Source organism: Canis aureus, chromosome 9 (assembly GCF_053574225.1).
Source record: "Canis aureus isolate CA01 chromosome 9, VMU_Caureus_v.1.0, whole genome shotgun sequence".
Taxonomy (NCBI): Eukaryota; Metazoa; Chordata; class Mammalia; order Carnivora; family Canidae; genus Canis; species Canis aureus.
The window spans coordinates 79,235,874-79,252,144 of record NC_135619.1 but is presented as its reverse complement, the minus strand read 5'-3'; the positions used below and the strand labels follow the sequence as shown (position 1 = coordinate 79,252,144).

Here is a 16,271-nt window from a genome sequence, read left to right as displayed (position 1 = left end):
AAAATGACCTATACTGATGTGTCTTTTGAAATGAACCAAGAAATTCAAAAATAACTGTCATTAGAACTTCATATAGTCAGAGAGCCATCTACACAAATTGCTATAGAATTGTGGTGCAACACTTGTGTTGGCTTTAAATACACGAATGTAAGTCTGTAGCTGGTTATTTGGTCAGAGGACATGCAAATAGGGCTCTCCCTTCACTGATTAAACCAGCCCAGTCCCGACCCTGCAGCTGGGAGAGGAGCCCCAGCCCCAGCATCCCCAGGTGACCCGATTCAGTGATCAGGACACAACACAGACAAATTACCATGGAGTCTGTGCTCGGCTGGGTTTTCCTTGTCGCTATTTTACAAGGTAATTCATAGAGAATCAGAGACCTAGAGTCTGTGAGTGAAGGTGAGTGAGCAAAACAGGGGATGTGGGACAGTTGTTTGACCAGGATGTCTTGTGTCTGCAGGTGTCCAGGGTGAGGTGCAGCTGGTGGAGTCTGGGGGAGACCTGGCGAAGCCTGGGGGGTCCCTGAGACTCTCCTGTGTGGCCTCTGGATTAACCTTCAGTAGCTACAGCATGAGCTGGGTCCGCCAGGCTCCTGGGAAGGGGCTGCAGTGGGTCACAGCTATTAGCTATGATGGAAGTAGCACATACTACACTGACGCTGTGAAGGGCCGATTCACCATCTCCAGAGACAACGCCAGGAACACAGTGTATCTGCAGATGAACAGCCTGAGAGCCGAGGACACAGCTGTGTATTACTGTGTGGACACAGTGAGGTGAACTCAGTGTGAGCCCTGACACAAACCTCCCTGTAGAATGGGTTCAGGACCACCAGGGGGTGCACACTCCTCACCACTTGTGTCTTGAAGGCCCAGGAGCAGTTTCAGATTGAAGTTATGGGCAGGTTTCCTGTCAGGGACGGGGCTTCCTCTCCATGGAGCAGTTTCCCCCTGGGAGCCCCTCTGAACACTTGATTATGTGTTTACCTATTCAGTCTCTTTCTTAGAGACCTAGAATTCAAATATAGAACTTGCACTTACTTGTACTTAAATTCTCCTGACCCGAAATTTTAATCAATTACAAATAACTCAATTCACATCATCTTAACCTTTGAATGAGTTCTAGTAGTAATCACTGTGGATCACAGGACCCCAAGCTAACATGCTGTCTTGCACATTGCGGTATAGCAGAATCCCCAGTCAACACAAGAGTAAAGAGACATTCTACAAAAATGTTAATAACAGCCTGGGAGTGAGAGAGATTTCCTGCATGACATCATGACATGGTAGGGATGTGGACTCAGAGGTCATTCACACAAATGCACACACACACACACACACACAATCACAAGAGTATAACCATTCATCACCTTCACCTTCATGTCTGATGAGTGCCAGGCAGGCCTCTCATCAGGTCATAAATGCCTGGATGGTGCTGGGGAAGGACACTGGCTCCGGGTGTGTGCTGTGGGTCAGTGGTGGGACGGGGTCCTGCTCCAGGAGGGGCTTGTGTGGAGTTAGTGTCCCAACTTCATCAAAAGAGGGAACTCCTGGGTTACTGTTTGATTTCTTATCCAATGGGTGCAGGAGAAGAATGAGCAAGGAATGTCAGGGAGGTAACAGGCAGTAAAGACTGGACATGGTGTGAGGAATCATTTCACTAAACAAGCATCAAACTGGAAGGAAAAAATAGAATCATGGTCATTCTCAGTAGACAGATGTCTGAATCATAGGGAAAGGAGATGAATAATATATGGAAGCAGCACGAAACTTTAAGTAATAATACAAATAGGCCAAGATCCTACTCAGGTCTCAAATGGAAGCTGTCCTCTCCCCAAGGTCACAATCTGGTTCTGAAGGTCATGTACACACCATGTGCTCAGAGACCAGAAGCTTCTACTGGATCAATGAGGAACCTCAGTGTTAGGAGGTGGATTGGAGAACCTTCCACCTGCAGGGAATAACCCATGGATCCTTCTGGTGCTGACGTCAGTTCAGATTCTGATCCAGGAATTAGAGAGACCCCCCCTAAAATCAATAAAAACCGTTCAAAACCTCGAAATTTAATAGTGAAACTTGCAAATTTCAAAGATAAAGAGAAGATCCTTAAAGCAGCAAGACACAAGAAATCCCTGAATTTTATGTGGAGGATATTAGGGTATGAGCAGACCTCTCCACAGTGACCTGGTGGCCAGAAAGGCCTGACAGGATATATTCAGGGTCCTAAATGAGAAGAACATGCAACCAAGAATACGTTATCCAGCAAGGCTCTCATTCAAAATGGAAGGAGAGATAAAGAGCTTCCAAGACAGGCAGGAACTGAAAGAATATGTGACCTCCAAACCAGCTATGCAAGAAATTTTAAAGGGGAATCTTAAAATTCACCTTTAAGAAGGATTTCAGTGGAATAATCCACAAAACAAGGACTGAATAGATATCATGATGACACTAAACTCATATCTGTCAATAGTAACACTGAACGTGAACGGGCTTAATGACCCCATCAAAAGGCTCAGGGTTTCAAACTGGATAAAAAAGCCGAACCAGGGATCCCTGGGTGGCGCAGCGGTTTGGCGCCTGCCTTTGGCCCAGGGCGTGATCCTGGAGACCCAGGATCGAATCCCACGTCGGGCTCCTGGCACGGAGCCTGCTTCTCCCTCTGCCTGTGTCTCTGCCTCTCTCTCTCTCTCTCTGTGTGACTATCATAAATAAATAAAAATTAATAAAATAAATAAATAAAAAAGCCGAACCCATCTATTTGCTGTCTACATGAGACTCATTTTAGACAGAAGGACATCTACAACCTGAAAATAAAAGGTTGGAGAACCATTTACCATTCAAATGGTCCTCAAAAGAAAGCAGGGGTATATCTTATATCAGATAAACTAAAATTTACCCCGAAGACTGTAGTGAGAGATGAAGAGGGACACTATATCATACTTAAAGGATCTATCCAACAAGAAGCCTTAACAATCCTCAATATATATGCTGCGAATGTGGGAGCTGCCAAATATTTAAACCAATTAATAACCAAAGTGAAAATGCTTAGATAATAATACACTTATACTTGGTGACTTCAATCTAGCGCTTTCTACCCTCGAAAGGTCTTCTAAGCACAACATCTCCAAAGAAACGAGAGCTTTAAATGATACACTGGACCAGATGGATTTCACAGATATCTACAGAACTTTACATCCAAACTCAACTGAATACACATTCTTCTCAAGTGCACATGTAACTTTCTCCAGAATAGACCACATACTGGGTCAAAATCGGGTCTGAAACGATACCAAAAATTGGGATCATCCCCTGCATATTTTCAGACCATAATGCCTTGAAATTAGAACTAAATCAAATTGAGAAGTGTGGAAGGACCTCAACCACGTGGAAGTTAAGGACCATCCTGCTAAAAGATGAAAGGGTCAACCAGGAAATTAAGGAAGAATTAAAAAGATTCATGGAAACAAATGAGAATGAAGATACAACCATTCAAAATCTTTGGGATGCAGCAAAAGCAGTCCTGAGGGGGAAATACATCGCAATACAAGCATCCATTCAAAAACTGGAAAGAACTCAAATACAAAAGCTAACCTTACACCTAAAGGAGCTAGAGAAAAAACAGCAATGGACCCTACACTCAGCAGATGAAGAGAGTTAATTAAGATTCGAGCAGAACTCAATGAAATCGAGACCAGAAGAACCGTGGAACAGATCAACAGAACCAGGAGTTGGTTCTTTAAAAGAATTAATAAGATAGATAAACCATTAGCCAACCTTATTGAAAAGAAGAAAGAAAAGACTCAAATTAATAAAATCATGAATGAGAAAGGAGAGATCACTACCAACACCAAGGAAATACAAACGATTTTAAAAACATATTATGAGCAGCTATATGCCAATAAATGAGGCAGTCTAGAAGAAATGGAAGCATTCCTGTAAAGCCACAAACTACCAAAATATCATGGACTTTCTTCAGAGCGTTGGAACAAATTATTTTAAGATTTGTATGGAATCAGAAAAGACCCCGAATAGCAGAGGGGAATTTTAAAAAAGAAAACCATAGCTGGGGGCATCACAATGCCAGATTTCAGGTTGAAATTGAAACCACAGCTGCCTTTCCTAATTCAACCAGGCCCACACCTCACTTTCATCCTGTCCAAACACCCATCATCTCATGACATCCGTGTTTCAGGACTTCCTGCACTGATGGGAAAGGCCTGTTAATACTAGGTGCTATTGGATACTCAGAAAGCATGAACAAGTGTCTACTGGCATTAATCTGGAGCTACTATTCCTCTATAGGGAATAGGTCAGATCTCGACGATTCAGGTTTACTCTGTGCTGTTCCCCTTAATTTCACCACCTGACATCAATAACGGATGTCTGTTTCTAATTCAATATTTTGAATGTAATGTCTAGTTCTAGATATTATGAATCTCTCGACTTCCCCTGGAGATTTCCTACGACCCAACAATTGCACTAATGGGATTTACTACAAAGATACAGATGCAGTGAAAGACCACAACACCCACACCCCAATGTTTATAGCAGCAAGGTCCATAGTAGCCAAAGTGTGGAAGGAGACTCGGTGTCCATCGAAAGATGAATTGATAATGAAGATGTGGCCTATATATACAATGGAATATTACTCAGCCATTAGAAATGAAGAACACCCACCATTTGCTTCGACGTGAATGGAACTGGAGGGTATTATGCTGAGTGAAGTAAGTCAGTCGCAGAAGAACGAATATATGGTCTCATTCCTTTAGGGAATATAAAAAGTAGTGAAAAAGAGTAAAGGGGAAAGGAGATAAAATGAGTGGGAAATACCAGAGAGGTCGACAGAATATTAGAGACTCCTAACTCTGGGAAAGGAACTCTGGGAAGGGGTAGTGAGTGGTAAGGGAGGTCGCCGGAGGTAGGGGTGACTGGGTGACGGGCTATGAAGCTTGACCTGATGAGCACTGAGTGTTATACTATATGTTGGCAAAGTGCACTGCAATGAAAAATAATTAAGAAATAAAATTTGAAAAACAAAAAAAACTTCAGATAATGAGGAATAATCCTAACCAAAGAGGAAAGGACCTATAGTCTAAAAATTCTAAAATACATATGACAGACATTAAAGAAGACAGAAATATATGGAAAACAGTCTATTCTCTTGTATTGGAAATATAAATATTCATATAATATCTAAGCCACCAACAGCAATCTATGCATCCAATATGAACACTATCAAAACACCACCAACATTTTTCTAGGGAATGGAACAAGCATAAATTTTAGAACTAAACAGAAAAGATTCTGACTAGGCAAAAGAATGTTGAAACAAAAAACAAATCAGGGCAACCTGGGTGGCTCAGCATTGTAGCACTACCTTTTTGTTCAGGCCTGATCCTGGAGACCTGGGAATGAGTCCCATATCAGGCTCCCTGAATGCTGCCTGCTGCTCCTTCTGCCTGTGTCTCTGCCATTCTCTCTGTCTCTCTGTGTCTCTCATGAGTAAATAAATAAACCTTAAAAAAAAGCAAAAGCCATCACAATTCCGGATTTCAAAGTTGTGATCGTCCAAACAGTATAATAGTGGCAGTAAAACAGGCACATGGTCAGTGGAATAGAATAGAGAACCCATAAATGGACACACAGCTCTATGGTCAACTTATCTTCAACAAAGTACAAAAAACTATCAACTGGAAAAAGGACAATCTCTACAACAAGTGGTGTTGGGAACATTGGACAGCTGCAAGTAGAAGAATGAACCTGGGCCATTCTTACATTCCACACAAAGATAAACTCAGAGTAGATGAAAGACCTAAATGTGAGGCAAGAAACCATCAAAATCAAGGAGATTTTGTGACCTCGGCCGCAAACGGGTTCCTGGTACTCGCATCTCCAAAGGGAAGGGAAACAAAAGTAAAAATGAACTCTATGGACTACACCAAGGAAGGAGCTGTCTTACAGCTGTGGAAACACTCAACATAATTTAAAGGCAACCTAACGAATTGGAAATATTGGGATCCCTGTGTAGCTTGAGCATCTGTCTTTGGCTCAGGGAGTCCTAGAGCTCTAGGATTGAGACCAGCATCAGGCTCCCTGTGGGGAGCCCACTTCTCCCTCTGCCCGTCTCTGCATCTCTCTCTCTCTCTCTCTCTCTCTGTCTCTCTCTCTGTCTCTCATGAATGAACAAATAACATCTTCCAAAAGAATAAAAACAATGGGAGAAGAGATTTGCAAATCTATCTCCAGATTATGGCAGGTTTCCAAAATCGAAAAACAAATTACCAAACTAAACAACCCAAAGGGAAAACTACAATCATAAATGGGCGGAAGACATGAAGAGACACCCAGTCCTGATTTGAGTTGTCAACTCTCACTTTATATTAGGTAGGTCATCCACATGCAAAATGAAATTTATTGTCTCCTCTAGGTCTGCCTTATATCAACTGCATGATTAGAACAGGCAATGCATCCTGAAGACAAGAGGAAAATACTTTCTGCCCCAGACTGGAGGACCTGCCAGAAAACGTAGCAAGAAAACTACTTTAAAAAAAAAAAGAGAACTTGGTAACCTGTAAAGGAAATAATGAGTTTTCCTATGACAATATCTTAATAGAGTCAATGAGTAAAAACCTTACATAAAAACTGGAAAAATAACTCATGAGCTCAGAAAAAAAATCAGGATATAAAATCAGCAAATAAAATAAAGATATATTCCTACAAAATAACAACAAATTACATATACAAAATAACAAAATAATCCGATTTACACTGGCACGAAAAATAAATATTTAGGATTAAATTTTACTAATAAATTGAAATTTCTCCAGAAAATGACCTATATTGATGCGTGTCTTTGAAAATACACACAGAAACTCAAAAAGAACTGTGCCTAGAACTTCATATAGTCAGAAGGCCATCTACACAAATTGCTATAGAATTGTGGTGCCACATTTGTTCTGGCTTTTATTTTTTTTTTAATTTTTATTTATTTATGATAGTCACAGAGAGAGAGAGAGGCAGAGACACAGGCAGAGGGAGAAGCAGGCTCCATGCACCGGGAGCCCGACGTGGGATTCGATCCCGGGTCTCCAGGATCAAGCCCTGGGCCAAAGGCAGGCGCCAAACCGCTGCGCCACCCAGGGATCCCTGTTCTGGCTTTTAAATACACGAATGTAAGTCTGGAGCTGGTTATATAGTCAGAGGACATGCAAATAGGGACCTCCCTCCACTGATTAAACCGGCCCAGTCCTGACCCTGCAGCTGGGAGAGAAGCCCCAGCCCCAGGATCCCAAGGTGACCTGATTCACTGATCAGGACACAACAGAGACAAACCACCATGGAGTGTGTGCTCGGCTGGGTTTCCCTTGTTGCTATTTTAAAAGGTAATTCATAGAGAACCAGAGACCTTGAGTCTGTGAGTGGAAGTGAGTGAGAGAAACTGGGGATGTGGGACAGTTGTTTGACCAGGATGTCTTGTGTCTGCAGGTGTCCAGGGAGAGGTACAGCTGGTGGAGTCTGGGGAAGATTTGGTGAAGCCTGGAGGGTCCCTGAGACTCTCCTGTGTGGCCTCTGGATTCACCTTCAGTAGCAGTGAAATGAGCTGGGTCCACCAGGCTCCAGGGCAGGGGCTGCAGTGGGTCTCATGGATTAGGTATGATGGAAGTATCTCAAGGTATGCAGACACTGTGAAGGGCCGATTCACCATCTCCAGAGACAATGCCAAGAACACGCTGTATCTGCAGATGAACAGCCTGAGAGCCGAGGACACGGCCATATATTACTGTGCAGACACAGTCAGGGGAAATCATTGTGAGCCCAGACACAAACCTCCCTGTAGGTGGGGATCAGGACCACCAGGGGGTGCGCACTCCTCACCACGTCTATCTTGAAATCCCAGGAGCAGGTGCAGAGGCTGGTTCTGGGCAGGTTTCCTGTCAGGGTCAGGGCTTCCTCTCCAAGGAGCAGTTTCCCCCAGGGAGCCCCTCTCAACACTTGATTATGTGTTTACCTATTCAGTCTCTTTCTAAGAGACTTAGAATTCAATGATATCACTTGCACTTACTTATACTTAACTTTTCCTGACCCAAAATTTTAACCAATTACAAATAACTCCATTGACATCATCTGAACCTTTTCATGAGTCCTAGTGGCACTCACTATGGATCACAGGACCCCAAGCTAACATACTGTCTTGCACATCTTGGTATATTGAAATCCCCAGTCAACACACGAGAAAAGAGACATAATACAAAAATGTTAATACCAGCCTGGGAGTGAGAGAGGTTCCCAGCTGACATGGTAGGGAAGTGGACTCAGAGGTCATTCACACACACACACACACACAATAATGAGAGTATAACCTTTCATCACCTTCACCTTCATGTCTGATGAGAGCCAGGCCGGCCTCTCATCATGTCACAAATGCCTGTATGGTGCCAGGGAATGACACTGGCTCTTGGTGTGTGTTGTGGGCAAGTGGTGGGTATGGCGTCCTGCTCCAGGAAGGGCTTGTGTGGAGTTAGTGTCCCAACTGCATCAAAAGAGGGAACTCATGGGTTATTGTTTGATTTATTTTACTTTGGGTGGAGGAGAAGAATGAGGAAGGAATTTCAGGGAGCTCCCAGTTAATAAAGACTGGATATGGTGTGAGGAATTTCACTAAACCAGGGTAAAACCGGAAGGACAAAAGAGAAACATGGACATTCTCAGTAGACAAGTGTCTGAATCATATGGAAAGGAGATGAATAATATATGGAAGCGGCACAAAACTTGAAATAATAATACAAATAGTCCAAGATCCTATCCAGGTCTCAGATGGATGCTGTCCTCTTCCCAAGGAACCATCTGGTTCTGAAGGTCATGTGTACTTGGTGTGCTCAGCGACCAGTAGCTTCTACTGGACCATGAGGATCCTCAGGGAGAGGAGCTGGATTGAAGGACCTTCGACCTGCAGGGCAAAACTCATGGATGCTTCAGGTGCTTATGTCAGCTAACTGGTTGTGACCTTTACCATCCCTGTGGTGAAACCTAATGTCCATGATATGGGGGAGGAGATGGAGCCTTAGGGGACCATTTAGGTTTGGAAATGCAGCCTCATGATGGGATCAGGGCCCTTATACACCAGGATTGGGAAAGCTCCCTGCACCCTGGCCCGTTTTGAGGTGCCTGGGAAAGGACGGGGTAGGATGTGGGCGCTCTCCAGACACCACAGCTTCCTGTCCCTGGACCTCAGATGACTGAGACGCCAGATCTGTGAGAATGAGTGTCTGTTGTTTGATCTGCCCAGTTCATGTATGATTTTCCAACAGGGGGCAGAGGCTGAAGTAATTTTTTTCTTTATTTAAATTGAATTTACCAACATTCACTATACCCTCAGTGTTCATCACATCACGTAACCTCCTTAACTCCGATCACCCCGTGACCCCATTCCCCACCTCCTTCCTTCCAGTGACCCTCAGTTTTTTTCCCCAGACTTAAGTGTCTCTCATGATTTGTCTTCCTCTCTAGTCTTACCCCACTTTTTCACTCTTTCCCTTATGGTCTCTTTCAATATCAATGAGACCATATCATTGCCTTTCTGTAATGGATTTATTTCTCTCAATATAATGACTCCAGTTCCATCCATTTGACGGAAATATTATTTCATGATATTCATTGTGTCTGAAGGCTATGTAATATCCCATTGTATATATAAAGCACACCTTATTTTTGTATATTGTTTATTGGAGTGGGATTCGCCAACATATAGCATAACACCCAGTGTTCATCCCATCAAGTGCCCCTCTCAGTGCCCGTCACTCAGTCACCCCCAACCCCCGCCCACCTCCCCATCCACTACCCCTTGTTCTTTTCCCAGAGTTAGGAGTCTCTCAACTTCTGTCACCCCCTCTGATATTTCCACTCATTTCCTTTCCATTCCCCTATAATCCCTTTCACTGTTTTTTATATTCCCCAAGAATGAGACCATAAAATGTTTTTCCTTCTCCGATTGACATATTTCACTCAGCATAATATCCTCCAGTTCCATCCATGTCGAAGCAATTGGTGGGTATTCGTTTTTTCTAATGGCTGATTAATATCCCATTGTATACATAGACCACAGCTTCTTTATCCATTCATCTGTCAATAGACACTGAGGCTCCTTCCACAGTTGGCTGTTGTGGACTTTGCTGCTGTGAACATTGAGGTGCAAGTGTCCCTTCATTTCATTAAATCTGTGTCTTTGGGGTAAATGGCCTTAAGTGCAATGGCTGGTTCCTGAGGTGGCTCTATTCTCATGTTTTAGGACATTCCATCCTGTTTTCGGTAGTGGCTCTACAAGCCTAATTCCCACCAGGAATGAAAGAGGTTTCCACTTTCTCAATATCCTCCCTTATATTTGTTGTTTCTGGTCTTTTTACTTTATCCATTCTGAGTTGTATAAGTGGGATCTTAGTGTGGTTTTCATTTGTATTTCCCTGATGACAAGTCATGTGGATCATTTTCTCCTCTGCCAGTTGGCCATTTGTCAGTCTTCTTTGGAGAAAAGCCTGTTCATGTATTCTCCCCATTTCTTGACTGGATTGATTGTTTTGTTGGGAGCTGAATTTGTTATGGAAATATCTTGTCCTATTCTGCAGGCTGCCTTTTGTTTTGTTGCCTGTTGCGTTGTTGTACAGATTCTATCTTGATGAAGTCCTAACAGTTTATTTTTCCCTTTGTTTCCTATGCCTTTTGAGAGATGCCTTTTTAGCAGTCACTGAAACTGAGGACAAAAAGATGCTACCTGAATTCGCCTCTAGGATTTGGATGAACTGCTGTCTCAGATTTCAGTATTTCATTATTTTGAGATTATCTTTGTGCTTTGTGTAGCAGAATGCTCCACTTTCATTTTTATGCAGGTGGCTGTCCAATATTTTTCAGATCCATTTTTGGATGTGTATTTCTTTCATTAGATATTTTTTTCTTGCTTTTTGAGGAGTAGTTGTCCATAGAGCTGAGGGTCCCTTTCTGCGTTCTCTGCTCTGTTTCATTGATCTATGTGTTGTTTTTGCCAGTACCAGGCTATCTTGATGATAAAGGCTTTATAATAGAGCTTCTCTACAAACATTGTTATGCCCTCCTGCTGTAGTTTTGTTTATGTTTTTTTTTTCCAAAATGATTCTACCTGTTTGGCAACTTAGGAAAGAAATTGAGGAAGACACAAAGAGATGGAAAACATTCTGTGCTTACAGATTACAACAACGAATATTGTCAGGGCACCTGTGTTGCTCAGAGGTTTAGTTTCTGCAATTGGCTAGGGTTGTGATCCTGGGGTCCTGGGGTGGAGTCCTGCATCAGGCTTTTGGAAGGGAGCCTGCTTCTCCCTCTGCCTATGTCTCTTCCTCTGTCTCTGTGACTCTCCTGAATAAACGAATAAATCTTTAAAACAAAAACAAAAATATTGGTGATCCCTTCTTGACTCAACGGTTTGGCGCCTCTCTTTGGCCCAGGGTGTGATCCTGCAGTCCTGGGATCAAGTCCCATTTGAGTCTCCCTGCATGGTCTTGCTTCTCCCTCAGCCTGTGTCTGCCTCTCTCTCTCTCTCTCTATCATAAATGCATAAATAAAATCTTAAAAAAAACCAAAAATAAATACTGTGACAATCTCTATGTTGCCCAGAACCTTCTATATATTCAAAGCAATCCTTGAGAAAGCATCCTGGACATTTTTCACAGAGTATGGACATATAATCCTAAGATTTTTATGTCACACACTGAGACATTAGGGACACATGGATGCACTGGCATGGCCCTGCTGTTTTTGTTGTGAGCAGTATGACGTAACCGCCCTCAACCAGTGAAGGGTGCATTTCTCACCTGGAACTAGGACTAATCTTTTGCAAACCATAGGTATCTGTCAAAAAGTCACAGTGGACACACTGAACAGAAAGAGAACAATGATACAAGAGAGTCAGAGATACTCAGACACTTTGAAACTTCAGTTTAAAGATGTTCTGTTATAACATTTCCAGAAGATGAGGATGTGATGACCCAGTGAGATTTGTGTCTCACCATCACCTTACAGGGTTGTGTTGTACTGATGGCTGTTAGGTGTGTCCCTTGTCACTGGATGAACATTTGGTGCCAGTGTCCTCATTTCAACCATCTGTGACTCCCTCTCTGGCCATGAGATCAGTTTCCCTTTAGGATTTCCTCAATGGAACCCCTCAAGGGACCTACATGACTTATTTACCTCTTATCATTTTATTTAAATTCAGTCATTTTTGTCATGGAATTTGCAACAACCTGGTAACATGACCTGGTTATGTCAATATCTAATAGCTCTACCATCCTATTCCATAGTCTACATGTGAACTTACATGACAGTAAAGCTATTTCAGGGAAGGTAAGTCCACTCATAGACAGAAGGCAGGGGAGTAGCTCTGAATCCTCAGAAGGACGGCATTGGTTGGCTGTGATGATTTTATCAACATTTATACAAATAGCAGCTGTCCCCAAACATGAACACTCGGAAAATAGATGTGAGATGATGGTGGAAGGGATGGAGCACACAGTTCCTCTTGCTGTGTGCAGCCCTCGAACTGAGCTGGGCTTACCTGGATGTCTAAATGCACAGTGCAATTGGCAATGGATTGTTATCATTTGCTGTTGGTGTTGTTTCCTCTGTAGATGCTGACACCGCACCTTGTTGAGGCCTGTATTGGGGTTTTGTGACTCTTCCTGACTGCATTGGAGAGCCGTTATGAACATGGCCTCCTATCTCAAGCCTGAGATTGAATGTTTGCACCCCGGAGTCTTCAGGGAGCCCTCATAAGAGAGCCATCAAGCCCTTTCTGTCCTCAGTTGACATCTGAATCATGTGTTCACCATACCTGTCTCTGAGCTGGTTTATCTCAGGCACATGAATGGGTCTCTAAATGACAATATGAAAAGCTCCTGTACTGTGGACCTGGGCTGATCCTCTGAGGGGGTGACATGAGAGCTGGTTTACTTCCTGACTGCTCGTCTCAGAATAGAGGTCCCATGACCACACAGTGTTCAGTTTATGGAAACAAAGCACAACGCCTGCACTCAGACCCAATGTTCACACGTCTTCAGGTTCCTGTCCTTCTTAACCATCCATCACATGGTGCCACTTTTTCTTCTTGGCACTTAGGGGGTCCTTACTTCCAGGAAATTTCCCCATTTTTCCATTTGAGCACCATGATGTGAGGTTTGTCCACCTCAGGAGTAGAATTCTACAAGTTCATATGTTCCTTTCTTGTCCTTAAAATCCTTAACAGTAGCTTCTGCAAGCAACCTCCCTCCTGCTGTCATCCTCATGGTTGTATCTCCCCAATGTCAACACTGCACAGCTCCAACACTCCAAAACCTGCTCAGTATTCTATTAAAAGTCTTGCTGTTGTTGTTTTTTCAACTCTGATCAATTTTATGGATGTTCGAAATGATTCAATAACTATCCAGCTGTTCCAGGGATGTGACAAGGCCTGAGTCCCCCTAATCTTCTGACATGTTAACTTCTCTCTCCCATATTTTCTTATACTAAAGATGGTGTGGCGAATTTTTTCTGATTTATATGTTGTAGGTGAACTTTGGACACTGGTGTTTTGTTTCAGAGTGTCGTAAACATATTTTCGCCCCTACTCTGATTCTGGATCCTAAGGACTCATTTTCGTTTGTACAAGCCTACTGAGTATTGTACTAATATTATATTATGTTTCAAGAAGTAATTATAGACATATGTGGTCCATGCACATAAGGTCATCCAACAAGTGAGATAAGGAACAATGCACCACCTAACAGTGAGACTGGGGCTTCAAGGAGGGCACAGATGCTCCCAAAGGACCAGAATTGCTGGAATATTATTGGTAGGACCCCATGTCTCTGTGCAGGAGACACAGGTGCCATTTGGGTGGTGGGCCCTGCTTGTGGTCTTCCCGATGCATATGATCCATTCAAAGATGGAAAGGGGGGTACCCGACTGTCAGCAGTTTTGTGCCACGTTCAGCCCAGGGCCAGATCCTGGAGATCAGGGATCGAGTCCCACATCAGGTCCATGCATGCAGCCTGCTTCTCCCTCTGCCTGTGTCTCTGCATCTCTCTCTCTGTATGTGTGTGTGTCTCATGGATAAATAAATAAAACATTAGAAATCAAAGACGGAATGGGCTAGATTTGGAAACAGAACAGAAGGCCTGTATGCAGCCAGCAGAGTCAGGGGGACTGATCTAAGAAAACCAATATTACAGTTGATAAGAGACACAAATTGGAATTGGATTGAAACTGAAATTTCCTGCTGCATTTGTTATCAAAAATACCTGATAAATCCGTAGAAGTTCATGGTATATACTTTACTTCCCTTAGATGGAATATAGTATTTGAATGAAAAAGGAATTCTTGAAAAACTTACACTTGCAAGGCACCACTATACTGTTAGTTTAGGAGGGATGAGAAAAATAGAATTATAGGCTATACAATGGAAAATGTTCATTCTGACACGAGTTTATTATATCCAAAACTCTGCTTGAATGAGCTCATTCTGCATCAGGTAAGCTCTTCAAAGCGATTACAGAAGATCACAGAGTTAACTGCAGTGGAACACAGTGACTGAGTTGTTAGAGACTTACAAATAGAACTGCATTACCTGAAACCCTCTGAAATTCAGCTAAATTCTAAATTTAGATTGCAGGAATATTATAGGCAAGACTCCGTGTCTTTGTGAAGTGGACACAGGCATCTTTTGGTTGGTGGGTTCTGCTGGCAGTCTTCCTGATGCATGTGATCCATTCAAAGTTGCAATGTGTTAGATTTGGAGACAGAAGACAAGTCCTGTACATAGCCCATAGGGTCAGGGGGAATTTCAAAATTACGGTTGTTTAAAGGCATAGATTGAAACTGAATTTTCCTGTCACATTTATCAAAAATACCTGATCAATCTGTAGAAGGGTTCAAGGGTAGATATTTTTCTTCTCTTAGATGGAATGTACTATTGGAATGTAAAAGGAATTCATCAAAAACTTACAGTGGAATGGCAGCATTACACTGTTCATTTAGGAGGGATAAGATAAGAAAAATAGAAATATAGGCTATACAATGGAAAATGTTCATCCTGACACCACTTTATTTTATCCCAAAATCTTCATGAATGCAGCTCATTCTTTATCATGTAAGCTCATCAGGACCATTACAGAAAAGCACAGATTTGACTGGATTGACACACAGTGACTGAGTTGATAGAGAGTTACAAATCCAACTGCATTAATTGAAATCCGCTGAAATTCAGGTAAATTCTAAATTTAGCAAAATCATGTGATCCTCAATAAAGGAGGGGTCCACATTTCTAAGGAACCCTGCCACTCTGTCATTCAGGTGTTTCAAGAGGGCCAGTAAGTCCTGTGGAGAGGAGCACAGGCCAGATTCTGACTCACTGAAATGTGCCCAAGGGCAAATCACAAACCCTGAATAATTTAAGGGTAGGAAAAAATCACTGTATGGGGAAACATGACACCTATAAAAACAAGATTTCTGTGCAAATATCATTACAAAGTACCACATGGACAAAAAGTCTGAAGTCTGGGATATTACCTAATAAAAATATAGTTTCTCAAAGTAGTCAATATGAACACACAAAGGCAGTCACATCTGCTCTGTTCACAGCAGTTTGACACAAATGATCCCAAGCTGAGCATATTGTGAGAGGACATGTATATAGGGGCCTCCTTCCATGAACTAAAACAGCCCAGACCTGAACCTGCATGTGGGAGAGGAGCCACATCTCCAGGAACCATAGGTAACCCCAAGCACTGATCAGGTGAGAACACAGACAACTCACTATGGAGTGTGTTCTCAGCTGCATTTTTCTTGACACCATATATAATTCATTATGCTATATATATATATATATATATATATATATATATATATGCCATATATATATTTCATAATATATATCTCAATATGCGAACATATGGCATAACACCCAGTGCTCATCCTGTCAACTGCCCTCCTCCGTGTCTGTCACCCTGTCACCCCAACCCCCCGCCCACATCCCCTTCCACTATCCCTTGTTGTTGTCCCAGAGTTAGGAGTCTCTCATGTTCTGACTCCCTCTCTGATATTTCCCACTCACTTTCTCTGCTTTAGCGTTTATTCCTTTTCACATTTTTTTATATTCCCCAAATGAATGAGAACATATGTTTGTTATTCTCCTATTGAATTACTTCACTCAGCATAATATCCTCCAGCTCCATCCACATTGAAGCAAATGGTGGGTATTTATCATTTCTAATAGCTTAG

The 16,271-nt window shown here is 42.5% G+C and overlaps 2 pseudogenes across 2 annotated transcripts in view; both read left to right on the top strand.

Moving 5' to 3' along the window:
* Positions 1-16,271, top strand: part of LOC144319979 (immunoglobulin heavy variable 3-23 pseudogene) — a 187,361-nt pseudogene that overhangs the window by 83,623 nt on the left and 87,467 nt on the right. The gene's annotated exons all lie outside the window — the stretch shown is intronic.
* LOC144321324 (immunoglobulin heavy variable 3-74 pseudogene) overlaps positions 161-16,271 on the top strand; it is an 88,955-nt pseudogene continuing 72,844 nt past the window's right edge. Inside the window, exon 1 of the transcript XR_013387027.1 lies at positions 161-357. The product of XR_013387027.1 is annotated as an immunoglobulin heavy variable 3-74 pseudogene (transcript). The remainder of the gene's footprint in view (positions 358-16,271) is intronic.